The following is a 15,084-nucleotide window of genomic DNA, read 5'->3' as shown; positions in this document are numbered from 1 at the left end:
AGGTTTACTAATGAATATTTTAAAGTATTATAAATATACATAAGGCTTTGAATGTAGCTCAGTATGTAGAGCACTTGCCCAGGATGCATCAACCCAGGGTTCAATTCCCAGCAGCATATGAAAAGGCATGGTGGCACAGATCCATAATCACAGTATTCAGAAGGTGGAGGCAAGCGATTAGGAGGCTGAGGACATCTTTGGCTACACATTGAGTGGAATGCCAGTCCTGCCTCAGAAAAAAAGAATCTATGTATTTTAAACTCTGCTATGACTAAAGGAATTCCTGTGGGAATGAGTCAGACCTAAAGGTTGGTAGCAGTGGTCTTGCTAATTTTAGATAGCTACCATGCTGTGTGAATAACAGGCTACGAAGACCTAATAGATACCAGAATTGTCATTATCAAGTCAAGCATTTACCCCTGGGCTCAATTCCAATGGTAAGATCAAATATTTAAAGTGCAAATGGGAGCAGTTTCTGTGTGACTGTGTTCTATGTAATATTACAGATCTTCAGCTAAGCTTCACATTTTAGAAATCACTCAGCACAGCAAAGAATTTAATAGAAAAAGAAGAAAACTGTCTTGTATGAATATTTTCACATGTAAACCCCTTCTCCAGTGGGTGCTAGTTTGAGACCAAAATAATAATGTATCCTTTCATTTAGATATAAATATGGTGGACAGGTTAGGACCCTCCCCTTAAGAAGTGAGGAGAGATGGAAATAGAGTAATGGCTGAAATCCTCTTCAGTGATGGATGGAATTAATTGAGAGCCTGTGGGACTGGGACAAGGGTTGTCCTGGGTTTACTAACCCCATTGCATAACTAAATGCAGGGGATGGGGAGCTAGGCTGAACTATGTGAACAGCAGAATTTTGCTATCTTTTGGGTCTTCAGAGCTTTTATTCACACAGCATGATAATCTGCTTATCTAAATCGGCAAGACTCCTGCTTAGGTCGGACTCAACCACACAAGGAATTTCCCTTACTCATGATACATACTTTAAACATATGTGAACATGGTCTTTTCTCAACAATTTCCCCAGCCTGTCTAAAATTATATCGCTATTCACCAATCATGTGCCATTTAGTGTGAACCCAGTCCATCAAACAGCTCCTGATGCCTACCTGACATGCATCAACTTAATGAGGTATTGAAAGGTGGCAGAGGAAAAAGATCATTTTATGCTTAAGATGAAGAAGCTGTGGCTTGAAGTGGGAGTTGAAGTAGCCGCTTTGGGAAGGAGGCTGGCTGATGACAGAGTCCGACTAGAGATGAGGAGTACAGAAAAGTACAGTCGGAGTGAAGGACACAGTAAGAGATTGAGATGAGTGGCTTTCTCTCTCTCTCTCTCTCTCTCTCACACACACACAGAGAGAGAGAGAGAGAGAGAGAGAGAGAGAGAGAGAGAGAGAGAGAGAGAGAGGGCTATGCATGGTAAGGTAAACAGGCAAGCATTATAGCGTGAGAACAACAGTGTGGGTTATATAGTTGCCAAACTGCTTTCTTTGGGGTTCACTCAGAATTAGAACATCCTCTGAGTGTTTGCTCTGAGGCCAACAGGAAGGATGTCAATGTTGGAACCACCTTCTCTTGCTCTTTTAGTTTGGCCTTATACCAGGATTAAGTATTCTTGCAAATAGAATATGGTCATGTTAGTAAAGGTGTACCCCACAGATATAATGATATTTCTGTTTTGTGTGGGGGTGGGAGTGCACATTTTTAATCCCAGCATTCAGGAGGCAGAGGCAAACAGACAGATCTCAGTAAGTTCAAGGCCAGCCTGGTCTACTGAGCAAGTTCCAGGACAGCAAGAACTGTAACACAGACAAACCCTGTCTCCACAAAAAAAGGATATTTCTGTTTAAAACCCTGGCTGGCCATGAGTAGAACATGTGGAGTTCATTGTGCTTTTTCCCCCTGGCGGGGGCAGCACTTAAGTATATGAAACATAAGTTCAGTACTTTAGTTGGTGTCAGTCCAGTGTGCCATGCTGTCGGGATCTGTTGTCAGAACGAACAGATTGTAATTGATTCTGTTGTCCCAGATCTGTGACAACCAAAAGCTGTTAGAGTCATTGCCCACTTGATCCCCTTGTGACTTGTAAAAACAGCGAGGTAGCAAAGGATAAAATAAAGATGTCAGGGGAACTGGCTTAGCATAGTTAGTGCTCCGCTTGTCTGACCTGGGGCAAACTCTGCCAAGCTTGATTTGTTTTCTAATTTTTAAAATGAGAACAATGGTATCTTCTTTACTCATATGGAAACATGGACTGTGAAGATGGGATTATAAAGCCATTGTGAGCACCTTTTAAGCTACAAGGCAGATATTTTTTTTTTAAGATTTATTTATTAATTTATTTTTTACATTCCAATCCCAGTTCCCCCTCCCTCCTCTACTCTCGCTCTCCCCTCTTCTCCCTATCCCACCTCCCATCTGCTCCTTGGAGAAGGTAAGGCCTCCCCCAGGAAGTCTTAAGTCTGTTGAGGCAGGACTAAGCTCCCCTGTACCCCACCACCACGCTAGGCTGAGCAAGGTCTCTCCATACAGGATGGGCTCCCTAAGTCACTTTGTGCATTAATGTTAGGTCTTGGACCCACTGCCAGTGAGTGACCTCCTATATTGTCCCAGTCACACCATTGTCACCTATATTAAGGGACTCTAGTTTGGTCTTATGCAGGTTCCCCATTTGTCAGACCAGAGTCAGTGATCTCTCGTTAGCTCGGGTCAGCTGATTCTGTGGGTTTCCCCATCATGGTCCTGACTCCTTTGTTCATATTATCTCGCTCTCCCTCACTTCGATTGTAGTCCGGGAGCTTGGCCCATGGTTAGTTGTGGATTTCTGCATCTACTTCTGTTTCTGGAAGAGGGTTCTAGCTTCTCTGGGGTTGTGGATTGTAGGCTGGGTATCTTTTGCTTTATGTCTGGGATCTGCTTATGAGTGAGTACATACTATATTTGTCTTTCTGGGTCTGGGTTACCTCACTCAGGATGTTTTTTCCTAGTTTCATCCATTTGGCAAGGCTGAATATTTAAAAAGTCTTAGTCTTGGAGGCTGGAGAGATGGCCCAGCAACAACTGGCTGTTGTTGCAGAGGGTTCCAGTTTGGTTCTCAGCTCCCACATGGCAGCTTTCAACCACCTGTCACTCTAGTTCGAAGGGATCCAACTCTCTTTTCTGACCTCTGAGGTCACCAGGTATGCACATGGTGTATATATGCACACATACAAGCAAAACATTTACATGCATAAATTTACATTTAAAAAATCAGAAGACAAATAGGTTTGAACCTCATCATATCTCTTACCTACGAATTGTATTTAGTGTAAGAGGAGCTGAATTGAGCATGTTCCTGCCACACCAGAGCCTCTGCTAAATTGCTAGGCAGACTGACTGTGTGGGAAAGCAGTTATAGAAGTGAAAAAGCCGTGGAGATCACATAGGAAAAACATAAGTGGTGTGATCCCAGACATAGGAATGGCTTCCCAGGATTGTTGTCATGCTGTCCCTTAAAAGATGCAGGGGAAAGGGGAAAGGCTTTAGAACTGGATATATTTTGTAGATAAATGCAGGAGGATGGTCCTCCAGCCTCTGAGGCCCATCTTCCCAATTAGGAAGTAACATTGCTAGGAGGTTTCTGCACCATCTATGGATTAGTTCTTTGGCTGCCTTGCTCTTATTACAAAGGCCCGGCTGGCCTGGAACTCTATATAAACCAGGCTGGCAAACCTTTAGCAATCCTCCTGCCTCTTCTTCCTAAGTACCCAGCATATATCATGTGGATTTTTTTAAATGAAGAAATTAGTTTTGTACATTATTGTACAATATCTGCAAAATTAAGCATTGTGGAAGCCTGCAGGAGCCCAGGTCCTGGGGGCCTTGTCCAGGCGACCATGGGGATATATCTGATCCTAGAGCCACCAGGCACGAACTGCTTCTCAGTTATTATGTTCAGATTCACCTGCCTGTAATTTGGTGACATCCTGCTTCTTTGACATGTGGATCTTCTGGCTGTCAGAAAACATGAACATCCACAGGGCCTGGATTACATGTTTCTTATTCTGCAGCTTGGTGTGGGAAGGACATAATGACATGGCTGATGTGATCCCTGGACTGTGTGTATCCTTAGGCTTCGTCCTGCCTACTTGTCTTGAGCCTGGATTTGGGACAGCACTGAGATGAGAGACATGAATAGTCACAAGAAAATTGTCTCCACGGTCCCTTAGGGCAACCCATAAGTGACAGGCTGCATGCACACCAGGCCTGCATGAGGGAAGGAACCTGGTCAGCTTAATTGGCTTCAGATTTCTTTCTTTTTTTTTCTTTCTTTTTTTTGAAAGGGTCTCACCATGCAGCCCAGGTGGAACTCAAGCACTCAATCCTCCTGCCTCAGCCTCTTGAGTTCTGGGTTTATAGGCGCGAAGCACTATAACTGTTGTGGTTACTATTTCATGAACTCAGGCTGGCACAGCTGCTAAATATTGTTTCATATAAACCCTGGTGTTTACGTCTTTGGGTAATGACCGTTACATAATACTCTTTGAGAGGACCTGAGTTCGGTTCCCAGCACCCACGTCAGGTGACTCACAAATGCCTGTAACTCCAGCTCTGGGGCATCTGATGCTCTCTTCTCAGTCCTATAGGTACCTGCACTCATATTTGTACAAACTCACACCTCTGTATAATTAAAAATAACTAAAAATGCTGGACCAGTGAATCAGCAGCCAGGCCTAGAGCTGTTCTAGCACCTGCATGGTAGCTCACAACTGTCCGTAACTCCAATTCAGGAAGAGCCAACACCTTCTTTAGACCTCTTTGGGTACTAGGCATGCAAGTAATGCACAGACGTACATACATGAAGGCAAAACACCCATATACATAACAATAAATCTTTAAATAAAAAATAAAATAAGCATATTTCTGTTGACAATAGTTGATAGTTTACAAAGCTTTGTTAACATTGCTTCTCTGACTTCCACAGGTGTTCACAGCACACACACACACACACACACACACACACACACACACACACACGCATGTGCACGCACACACACAAAGACAAGAAATAAAAAACAACAAAATGAAAATGTAAGGGCTTCAGCTCTTCTTTAGTCTACATAGTTTATAGTTCAATTATAGATTCAATATTACAATAATAGTTTTAGTCTTAATGGTCTTTGAATTTTTTTTAGGTTTACCTAGAATAAATGAAAATTTGATGTTTTCTAAAAGAAATTTTAACTGGACATATGCAGCTGTTGCATTTATAAATAGCTGCAGATGTCTGCAGTAATGAAGGATTTACTCAGGTTGTTATGGCAACTAAAATTCCACATAACCTCAAAGATAAGTTATATTAAAGAGAGTACATTAAATGTACACTTAACCCAATTATACAACAAAATTATTGCTTACTATCTGTCATTTTAGATTTTAAAAGAGAAATTAGTTTTAGCTTAGCAAGAGAGTCTCCCACTAAATTACAGGCTTGAGTATTCTTTTAAGAGTTTCCTGTAGCAGCGGTGGAGTATGCTGACCATTTAAATTCCCACTCCTCCTCCCATGGTGCCCTCTGCCCATCTCTCAATCCTCTGTCTCTGCAGTGTTGAGGATGGAGCCCAGGGCATTGAGAGCTAGGTAAATACACGTCCTACTACTTACTGAGCTATGCCCCCAGACTCAAACTGTCCTTTTGATGGTCTTTGTATGAGTTGTGTGCTTGTTTAAATCTGCGGGCTAAGGCTCTAGGTATGTTTCCAAGTCCATGGAATATGGCAAAGACTGCACTGGGCTTTAAATGCATGAGCATTTAAATGCAAGACTCATCTAACCAGACTTAGAGTTATACTCTTTGAAGGCCATTGGAAAAGTTGATCCTCTGTATATGGGGTTGCATACTCATAATCTCAGCACTCAGAGATGAAGTAGAAGGATTGCAAGTTTGAGGCCAACCTGGACTAACAGAAAAATTAAAAAATAAATACATTTCAGCTGGGCTGCATTGGCAAATGCCCTTAATCCCAGCACTCAGGAAGCAGAGGTAAGCAAATCTTGGAGTTCAAGGCCAACCTGGTCTACAGAGTGAGTTCCAGGACAGCCAAGGCCACACACACACACACACACACACACACACACACACACACACACACACAAAGTAAGCTGAGAGACGGCTTAGTAGTTAAGAGCATGTGGTGCTTATACAGAGAAACCAGGTTTAGTTCTCAGTATCAGCATGGCAGCTCACAACCACCTGACCTCTATAGACAACTGAATGAACATAGTACCATATAAACATACAGGCAAACACGTATACACATAAAAAATGTTTAAAAAATTAAACCAGTTTCTACAGTGGGTCTGGGGATAAGATTCTAGAATCAGTGAAGCTTTCTGTTTTGGTGCTGGTGATGACAACTCAGGACCTTGTGAACATTAGGTTAGTACTTTGACATTGAGTTACATCCTTCTGCTAGAAATGGGGGGAGGGGGAGATGCTGGTGAGACAGGTAGCCAAAACTGGCTTAGCCATGTACCTCAGTGGGCCTTGAGCTCACAATCTTCTTCCTCAGCTTCCTGGGTGCTAGGATTACAAGCACATACAGCCATCCCACTTCCAGAAGAGATTAAACTTCTATTCACTGTAACTTCTATTCACTGTCATGCATACAGTTTTTACGGATTTACTTTTATTTATGCATGTATCTGTATATCTGTGGCATACGTTTGTTGTAGAGTCCAGAAGACAGCACTGGCTCCCAGAATCAGGTCCAAAGGAAACTCCATTTCCCTAAATTCTGCCATTCATTTTCCTTTACCAAAGGAGCCAATCCTCACCACTGTCAGAATGGATGAATGGTTATCTGTGGTGCCTATTAACATACCAAAGCACACACTGACTTCCATGATCATGCAATACCTGTGGCTGTCCTCAGCTTTGCTCTCAACTCCTCTAGCTTCCGGGCTTTCGGTCTCCCAGCTTCTCATTCCTGTATAACCCCACTTTGGCCATGCTCTCTCTTGATGGCCTCTCTTTTGATAGTCTCTCCTTTCTTTTCTCTCCCTCTCCCCCTCTTCCTCTCTTGCCTCTCATGGCCCAGTCCAGTCTGCTGGCCATGTTCAGTCTCCTTTCTCCCCATGTTCTGGACTCTTCCAGATGTCTCTGGCTGTATTCTCCTTCATATCTACAACAAAAATCTTCCCCTCAACCATTCCTTGGAGTAGTCATTTCTTCGCACACCCTGGAGCTGGAGTTAAAAGGTAGTTGTAAGCTTCCAGACATGGGTGCTAAGATCTAAACTCAGGTCCCCTAGAAGACCAGCGAGGGCTCTTAACCACCAAACTATCTCTCTAGTCCTCAGCTTTATTTTTAATTTACACACACACACACACACACACACACACACACACACACACACACGATGTTGGTGCTGGGACCTTTGCAAGAGCAGTAAATGCTGCTAATTGTTGAGCCATCTCTCCAGCCCTAACACATACATTTTTAAATAAAGCTAAATAGTGGACTATAGGTTTATAATAAAGGAGTAGTCTCTATCCTGTTCTTCCTTTGTGACAACTATATTTTAAATGATTTAAACTGTTTCCTTTAAGATTTACCTCTGATTTTTATTCTGGAAAAAAAAAAAAAAAAAAAAAAAAAAGGATAAGATCGTCTCTGAGTCTTGCCCTCCCCATACTTTCCCTCTATAACTGTACCATAATTTAGTATAAAATAACATTTACATTGTTCATATTGTATGAATATTGTTCAAACCTAGTCACTATATATTATGTTTACATTTTACTTCCTGTATAATGGTTTATTTTCCCCTGGGGTTAACAATCACTGCTATTGCATTTGCTTCCTTTTCTGTATACTTTCATTTCTGTTTCAGACTCTGCGATGTAACTGTGAAGTCACTCTGACTTCCCACTTGGAGTCTAACACCCGCGCAGGCTGTTGCGGTGCGGGCTCTCACACCCGCGCAGGCTGTTGTGCGGGCTCTCACACCCGCGCAGGCTGTTGTGCGGGCTCTCACACCCGCGCAGGCTGTTGTGCGGGCTCTCACACCCGCGCAGGCTGTTGTGCGGGCTCTCACACCCGCGCAGGCTGTTGTGCGGGCTCACACCCGCGCAGGCTGTTGTGCGGGCTCTCACACCCGCGCAGGCTGTTGTGCGGGCTCTCACACCCGCGCAGGCTGTTGTGCGGGCTCTCACACCCGCGCAGGCTGTTGTGCGGGCTCTCACACCCGCGCAGGCTGTTGTGCGGGCTCTCACACCCGCGCAGGCTGTTGTGCGGGCTCTCACACCCGCGCAGGCTGTTGTGCGGGCTCTCACACCCGCGCAGGCTGTTGCGGTACTGTGGGCTCTCACACCCGCGCAGGCTGTTGCGGTACTGTGGGCTCTCACACCAGGCAGGCTGTTGTACTGTGTGCTCTCCTGCAGCCTCCACTCTTGGGCTCCACCATCATGCCTGAAGTCCCTTTGTGTCTCTCCTATATTGAAGTCCAGGTTGTCTGGCTGTCACATCTTTCTGTTTCGATATTTCCTCTTTCATTTTGCTGGCACATATTCTTTAGTGTTCTTTTCATAAAACATTCACACTTGTAAGGGTTTTATATTTTGATATTTTACCAATCTAAATTGTCTTTATTTTCTCTACTTGATCAATAGTTTAATTTGGCATGGAGTTTAGGTCTGTATATCATTTTCCTAGAGAATTTTGAAGGTATTATTCTATCATCCATTGTTATTGTTGAAAAAAATGAAAGTATTTGAGTCCTTGCCCTATTTGTATGCAACCTGTGTTTGATTTCTTAAGACTTTTAGACTGCACAGTGTTTTAGGAGTTCATTGTGGGGAAGACAGCTATTTGTATATAACTTTTCACATAGTACCCTTATTTTCAGTAAAATGAATTACCTTCATACCTTACTATGTTTTAAAAAGAAAGATTTATTCTGTTTATATGTGTGCATGTGTTGTGTCTGTGTGCACACATGATTGCATGGGGGGTGTTGTCAGAAGATGGCATAGGATCCATTGGAGTTGGAGTTTTGGGACATATGAGCCACCCTATGTGGGTGCTGGGATCTGAACTCTAGTCCTCATGATTGAGCAGCAAGGCCTTCTAGCCATCCACCTCTCTCCAGCCCCAACTGTGCTCTTTGTCTTTGAAGATAGACGTGTCTGGTTTAGTTAATTAGAAAGTGAGCCTTTCCCCCCTCTGGTCTGAGGGAGGAACAGTTGTTTGGTGGCATGAGAGGGTTGGTATCTTTGCTGTTTCCTTCTTGGGTTTAATGTCCATGTTTTTGACATGCATCCTCACTCTGACTGTCTCAGATAACCAGTGTCTCCAATTACATAGATTTTGGTAGTGTTCTGATGACAAACAGCAGATCCCTTGTCATGTCTCCACCCTGAACACTTAGGGTCAAGCTCCCTCTGCTTAAGTAAAGATCGTCCATCCCTTTGCCACCACCATCCTTTTTCCTCTGTGTTCCTCTGTTATTCTAATTTCACGTTTCAGAACATCGCTGAGATAAATGAATGTGTATGTCTGCTATTTTTAGCCAGCAGTCCTGAAATGTCAACACTATCCCACTGTGTTCATTCTCCACGCTAGTAGGCAACTTACCATCTTCTAAGACAGCCTGTCCACATCTTCTGCGAACTGTTTCTTTTGGTGTCATCTTATCTGTCTTTGCCTCTGTAAAACAACTGATCTCAATTCTCCACCGTAAAATTGTTCCTCTGGTCATTGTTTTTGTTTTTTAAGCTCAAGGACAATTAGAGTTTAAAAGAAAAACGTCAGGCTAGGTAAGATGTACATCCTGCCCACTTGCTCCTCATAGGACACTGTTTCAGGTTTCTTTGGTTTCCTGGTCATTACCCTCTGAAGTAACTGTTGACAAAGAATGATCCCAGAATTGAAAGCCAGGTCCCAGCTAGGCTCCAGGCCACCCAGAGTAAAACATCTTCCTTTGAAATATTGTTCTATTTGTAATGACTCACAAAAATAAACCCAAGTCCTGGTTTGTTCTCTATTTCAGAGTTTTTATCTTGTTGAAATTAAAAAATTTGAGCCTTCCAGAATCTCTCTGTTTACATGCACAGACTCAAGTCACACATTGGTTTTGTGTGTGCGTGTGTGTGCTTGCTTTGTGTAGTTTTGGGTTTTTTTTTTATACTTCATTTTTCCATATGTGCATTAGTGTTTTACCTGAATGTATGTCTGTGTGAGAGTGTTGGGTCCTCTGGAACTGGAGTTACATACAGTTGTGAGCTGCCATGTGGGTGCTGGGAATTGAGTCTGGGTCCTCTGGAAGAGCAGTCAGTGCTCTTAACTGCTGAGCCATCTCTCCAGCCCCCCCCCCTTTTTTTGTTTTTTGTTTTTTTGTTTCTGTATTGTGATAGACTCTTGCTCTGGAACTCTGAGTAACCTAGAACTTGCTATGTAGACCGGGCTGACCTTGAACTTGTGGTGATCCCTCAGCCCTTGACGCCTAGGTGATTTTAGGTATGTGTCATCACTCCAGGTTTTATAGAATGATCTTTCAAATAACTAGTATCGCCCCATTTTTTTGTTTTGTTTTTTGAGACAGGGTTTATCTGTGTAGCTTTGGAGTCTGTCCTAGAACTTTCTTTGTACAGGCTGGCTCTACCTGCCTCTGCCTCAGGAGTGCTGGGATTAAAGATGTGTGCCACCACCACCTGGCTTCCATTTTAAAAGTAACCTAGGGCAGAGGTTGAAAGGCATTTTCTACATAAGCAACAGGAATTCTAAACTACAATTTTGAACTAATTGCAAAAGCATACAAAGTTCAGAGTATAAAGTTCATCTAGTTTCTTCCAGTGACATCTAAAAAGCTAGCAAAACTAAAAACTGACATTGGTCCAACATTCCCTGAAGTGTTCTTCTTCTTCTTTTTCCAGACAGGGTTTCTCTGTGTAGCTTTGTAGATCAGGCTGGCCTTGAATTCACAAAGATCCGCCTGCCTCTGCCTACCAAGTGCTGGGATTAAAGGGTTGTGCCACCACCACCCAGCTTGTCTATTTGTTTTTTGTTTTACAGTAGTGGAGCTCCATCGTGGGCCTCATGGGCTAGGCTAGTGCTGTACCATTGAGCTACACCCCAGCTTAATAGAATGCTCTTACCAGCTAATTATTCCTTACATCCTTATACGTACAGCTTACATGGAGTACTGATGCATTGATAGACAGAATCAAGCCATGCTTCTTTACCTCACCACTGACTCCTATCCTGCTCCTCCCACCCATTCAGAGGGATTTGGTATGTGTCCTAACTCACAAGATGGTTCTTTCAAAAAGCAATGGAGTTGCTTTCTATTTGGCTAGCTATACACAGAAAAATAGGCTTGAAGTAGTACTAAGCTATATATTAAATTGGCTCATTCTGAACCAGAGAGGTAGATGTCACTTTCAAGCAATCCAGTACAAAACAAATAGCTGTGTAATTTGTTCAGTTTACATTCTCTCTCCTCTCTCTCTCTCTCTCTCTCTCTCTCTCTCTCTCTCTCTCTCTCTCTCTCTCTCTCTCTCTCTCTCTCTCTCTCTCTCTCTCTCTGTGTGTGTGTGTGTGGTCTCTCTACCAGTGCTAACTGCTATACTTACCAGCAAGGTCTCTCTCTTTTAAGGTTGTCTGGTTTTTTCATTTAATAAAAATTTTCATTTATTTTTCATATCTACTGAAGTCCCCCCACCCTTTCCTCCTGTTCCTCCCTACCTTCCCCATCTATTCCTTTGTTTCTGTTCAGGAAGCAGCAGGCCTCCAATGGGTATCAATAAAACATGGCATATCAGGTTGAGGTAGGACTAAACTCCAACCCTTGTAAGGTTAAGGCTGGGCAAGGCAACCCAGTATGAGGAATAGGTTCTCAAAAGCCAGTTCAAACATTAGAGACAGGCCCTGATCCCACTGCTAGGAGTCACACAAATAGACCAAGGTATACAACTGTCACACATAGCTAGAGGGCCTGGGTTAGTCTCATTCAGGCTCCCTGAGCTCCTATGAACTCAGGCTAGTTGTCTCTGTGGGTTCCCTGTGATGACCTTGACTTCCCTGGCTCATACAATCCTTCCTCCCTCTCTTCAACAGGACTCCTGGGGCTGAGCCCAAAGCTTGGCTGTGGATCTCTGCATTTGTTTACATTAGTCACTGGATGACTACTATGGTAGTCACCAATCTGATTACATGAGTAGGCCAGTTCAGGCACCCTCTCCACTATGGCTAGGAGTCTTACTTAGCTGGGGAAGGAATCCTTGTGGATTCCTGGGAGTTTTCCTTTAAGCCCCAAATGCCACTCCTCATGAAGACATCTCTTTCATTACTCTCCCCCTCCATCCTGTCCCCAACCTGCCCAACCCAATCCCTCATATTCCAATTCCCCTATCTTCCGCCCCCCAGTTTACCCAGGAGATCTCTTATATTTCCCCTTCCTAAGGAAATCCATGCATCCTTCTTTGGACCCTCCTAGCCTCTGGGAATTGTAGTATGGTTATCCACTTATGAGTGATTATATACCATCTTTGTCTTTCTGGATCTGGGTTACTTCATTTAGGATGATATTTTTCTAGATCCGTCTATTTGCCTGCAAATGCCATGATGCTGTTTTGTTTTTGTTTTTGTTTTTTCTTCAGCTGAGTAATACTCCATTGTGTAAATGTATCAAATTTTTCTTTATCCATTCTTCAGTTGACAGGTGTCTAAGTTGTTTCCAGGTACTGACTGTTATGAATAAAGCTGCTATGAATGTGGCTGAGCAACTGTCCTTGTGGTATGATAGAGCATCCTTTGGGTGTATGCTCAAGAGTGGTATAGCTGCATCTCAGCAAGGTCTCTTAAAGGAAAAGGAGAGGCTGAGGAAGAGAGCAGGGATTGGCACAGGGGAGCATGGGCTTGGTCCGAGGAGCCATTGGATCTCACTTGGAATGGAGCTAGGGCCCAAATTTACTTCGTTTCTTGCCTCGTCTCTGATGGAAACGATGCTTTTTCTCAGTGACAGAGAACCCTGTTCTCAGAAACCAGTTTCTCAAGTATTCCCAATTTGAGGCCTACCTGGCAGAGCAAAGTTCAACTCACTAAAACTAAACATCCAACTACAAGTTTCTTCACTTTCATAAATGCCTATGTGAAAACGTGTAGATTCCTGTTCATAATTTGATACCATACTCTGATTCATGGGTGGTTGTAGTTGGCTGGACAAAGAACTCTATTTAGTATCTTATCTGAATGTAATTAAGGTTTAGTTTCTGTGATAAAAGATGAACAGCAGTGGTCAGTACAGAAAGGAGTCTGACACAATTTCCAGTGCCCTTCATGTCTGAAGCTTATGAGAGTTAAGGTGCCTCAAGACTGCAGCCGTGCCTGGAAGCAGGAGGGAGAGGATTAGACAGAAACAATATGGTACCTGGAGGTCTAAACATGATGGGCCCTAAAAGGGAGGAGAGGGTTCCCTTTGAAGCCTTGAGAGGCTGGCGTTTGCTTGCTTGCTGCTTCCTTTGCCCTTACACAGATCAGGGCCCACCACATGAAACGGTGCCACCCACTGGGCTGGGTCCCTGACGTCAGTTAATGGTCAAATCATCCCTTACAGACATACCACTCACAGCCCAACCTGATCTGGACAATCCTCATTAAGATACTTTCCAAGTGATCACAGGTGGTGTCAAGAAGATAGTTTAAGCTAACCACACAGTGCTTGGATAGTTTCCAAGGGGTCTTACTTACTACCTAGAAAGTGTTTTCCAGACTAAGCTGGGAAGTCTCTCTGGTTCTAAGGGGACTAGACTATATACGGAGCTGGCTCAGGACTTGGTGGTGGCATCATCCTTATGATAGTTCGGCATGTGTGCAGAATGCAAGAGCGATGGGGTCCTGAAGGCTTGCACCAACGCTCCAGACAGCTGCTGCTGCTTGGCAATGTGCAGCAGGGTCACACTGCTCAGGTGGAATTCCTGGGTGGGCTGTAAAAAGTCGCACTGGCCCTAGAGAAAATGAGAGCATGCCATATGAGGGCCAACTAGAGAGGCGCAGCTACTCAAGCTTGTTAGAGCCTCTGGTAGTTCGAATGAGAATGGCCCCTCTAGGCTCATAGGTTTGAATGCCTGGTCCCCAGTTAGTGGAACTGTTCAGGAAGGATTAGGAGGTGTGGCTTGTTGGAGGAGATGTGTCACTGGGGGTGGGCTCTGAGGTTTCTAAATCCTGAGCCATTCCGTTAGCTCTCTCTACCTTGTGCTTGCTTATGGCTCAAGTAAGCTTTTAGCTATTTCTGCAGCATCAGGCCTGCCTGCTGCTGCGCTTCCTATCATGATGGTTGGTCATGGGATCACCCTCTGAAACTGTAAGCTTTATCACACTAAATGCTTTCTTGTGTATGTTGCCTTGCATGGTGTTTTGTTGCAACAATTGAAAGGTAACTAAGAAAGACCCCAATGATAACAACTCAAGACAGACCCCAATGATAACAACTCAAGCCCAAATACCAGGCATGGAGCTTGTAGGGTTTGTGCTTGTCTTTCTGGATTGTGGTCTTGCTTTGGCCTGACCTTTCCTTGTGACACAGTCCTTCCTTTTGCAATAGGAAGCTCGTTCTGTGCATCATATATTGGAAGTATGCAACTTGTTTTGGTTTTATAGTAGCCCAGTTAAGAGGTTGCCTGAGTCTTTGGAGACCCTTTAAACTTTCAGTGTTTGGAGTTTTGAAATTGTACCGAATACATTTACGTTGCAAGATGGCTATCAGCCTATGGGAACCAAGGGCGAATTGGACAGTTTGAATGTGAACTATCCCCACACCTCATGTGTCTGAATACTTAGCTCCAGATGGTGATGCTGTTTTGGAAGGTTGTGAAATATGGGGCCTTTGCTTACAATAGTAGGGGAAGAGGGATGAGCTAGAGGATTATAGTTGGCCCTGGCTCCAGCCAAGGTCTCTGTTAGCCATATGCCACGGTGTGGGCAGCCTGGCTTATACTCCTGCTGCCACACACAGGGGTGGCACCCACTTTTTAAATGTTGTCATGCCTTCACCACTATTAAACTGTGAGCCAAAATAGATTCTTCCT

The 15,084-nt window shown here is 43.8% G+C and overlaps 1 protein-coding gene and 1 pseudogene across 1 annotated transcript in view; one reads left to right on the top strand and one right to left on the bottom strand.

The window, feature by feature from the left end:
* Positions 1–15,084, top strand: part of Ppm1e (protein phosphatase, Mg2+/Mn2+ dependent 1E) — a 118,753-nt gene that overhangs the window by 45,067 nt on the left and 58,602 nt on the right. The gene's annotated exons all lie outside the window — the stretch shown is intronic.
* Positions 4,205–4,304, bottom strand: LOC127221915 (uncharacterized; annotated as a pseudogene).

This window comes from Phodopus roborovskii, unplaced genomic scaffold (assembly GCF_943737965.1).
Source record: "Phodopus roborovskii unplaced genomic scaffold, PHOROB, whole genome shotgun sequence".
Classification (NCBI taxonomy): Eukaryota; Metazoa; Chordata; class Mammalia; order Rodentia; family Cricetidae; genus Phodopus; species Phodopus roborovskii.
The sequence above is the reverse complement of the archived record's forward strand: the minus strand, read 5'-3'. Positions and strand labels throughout refer to the sequence as shown.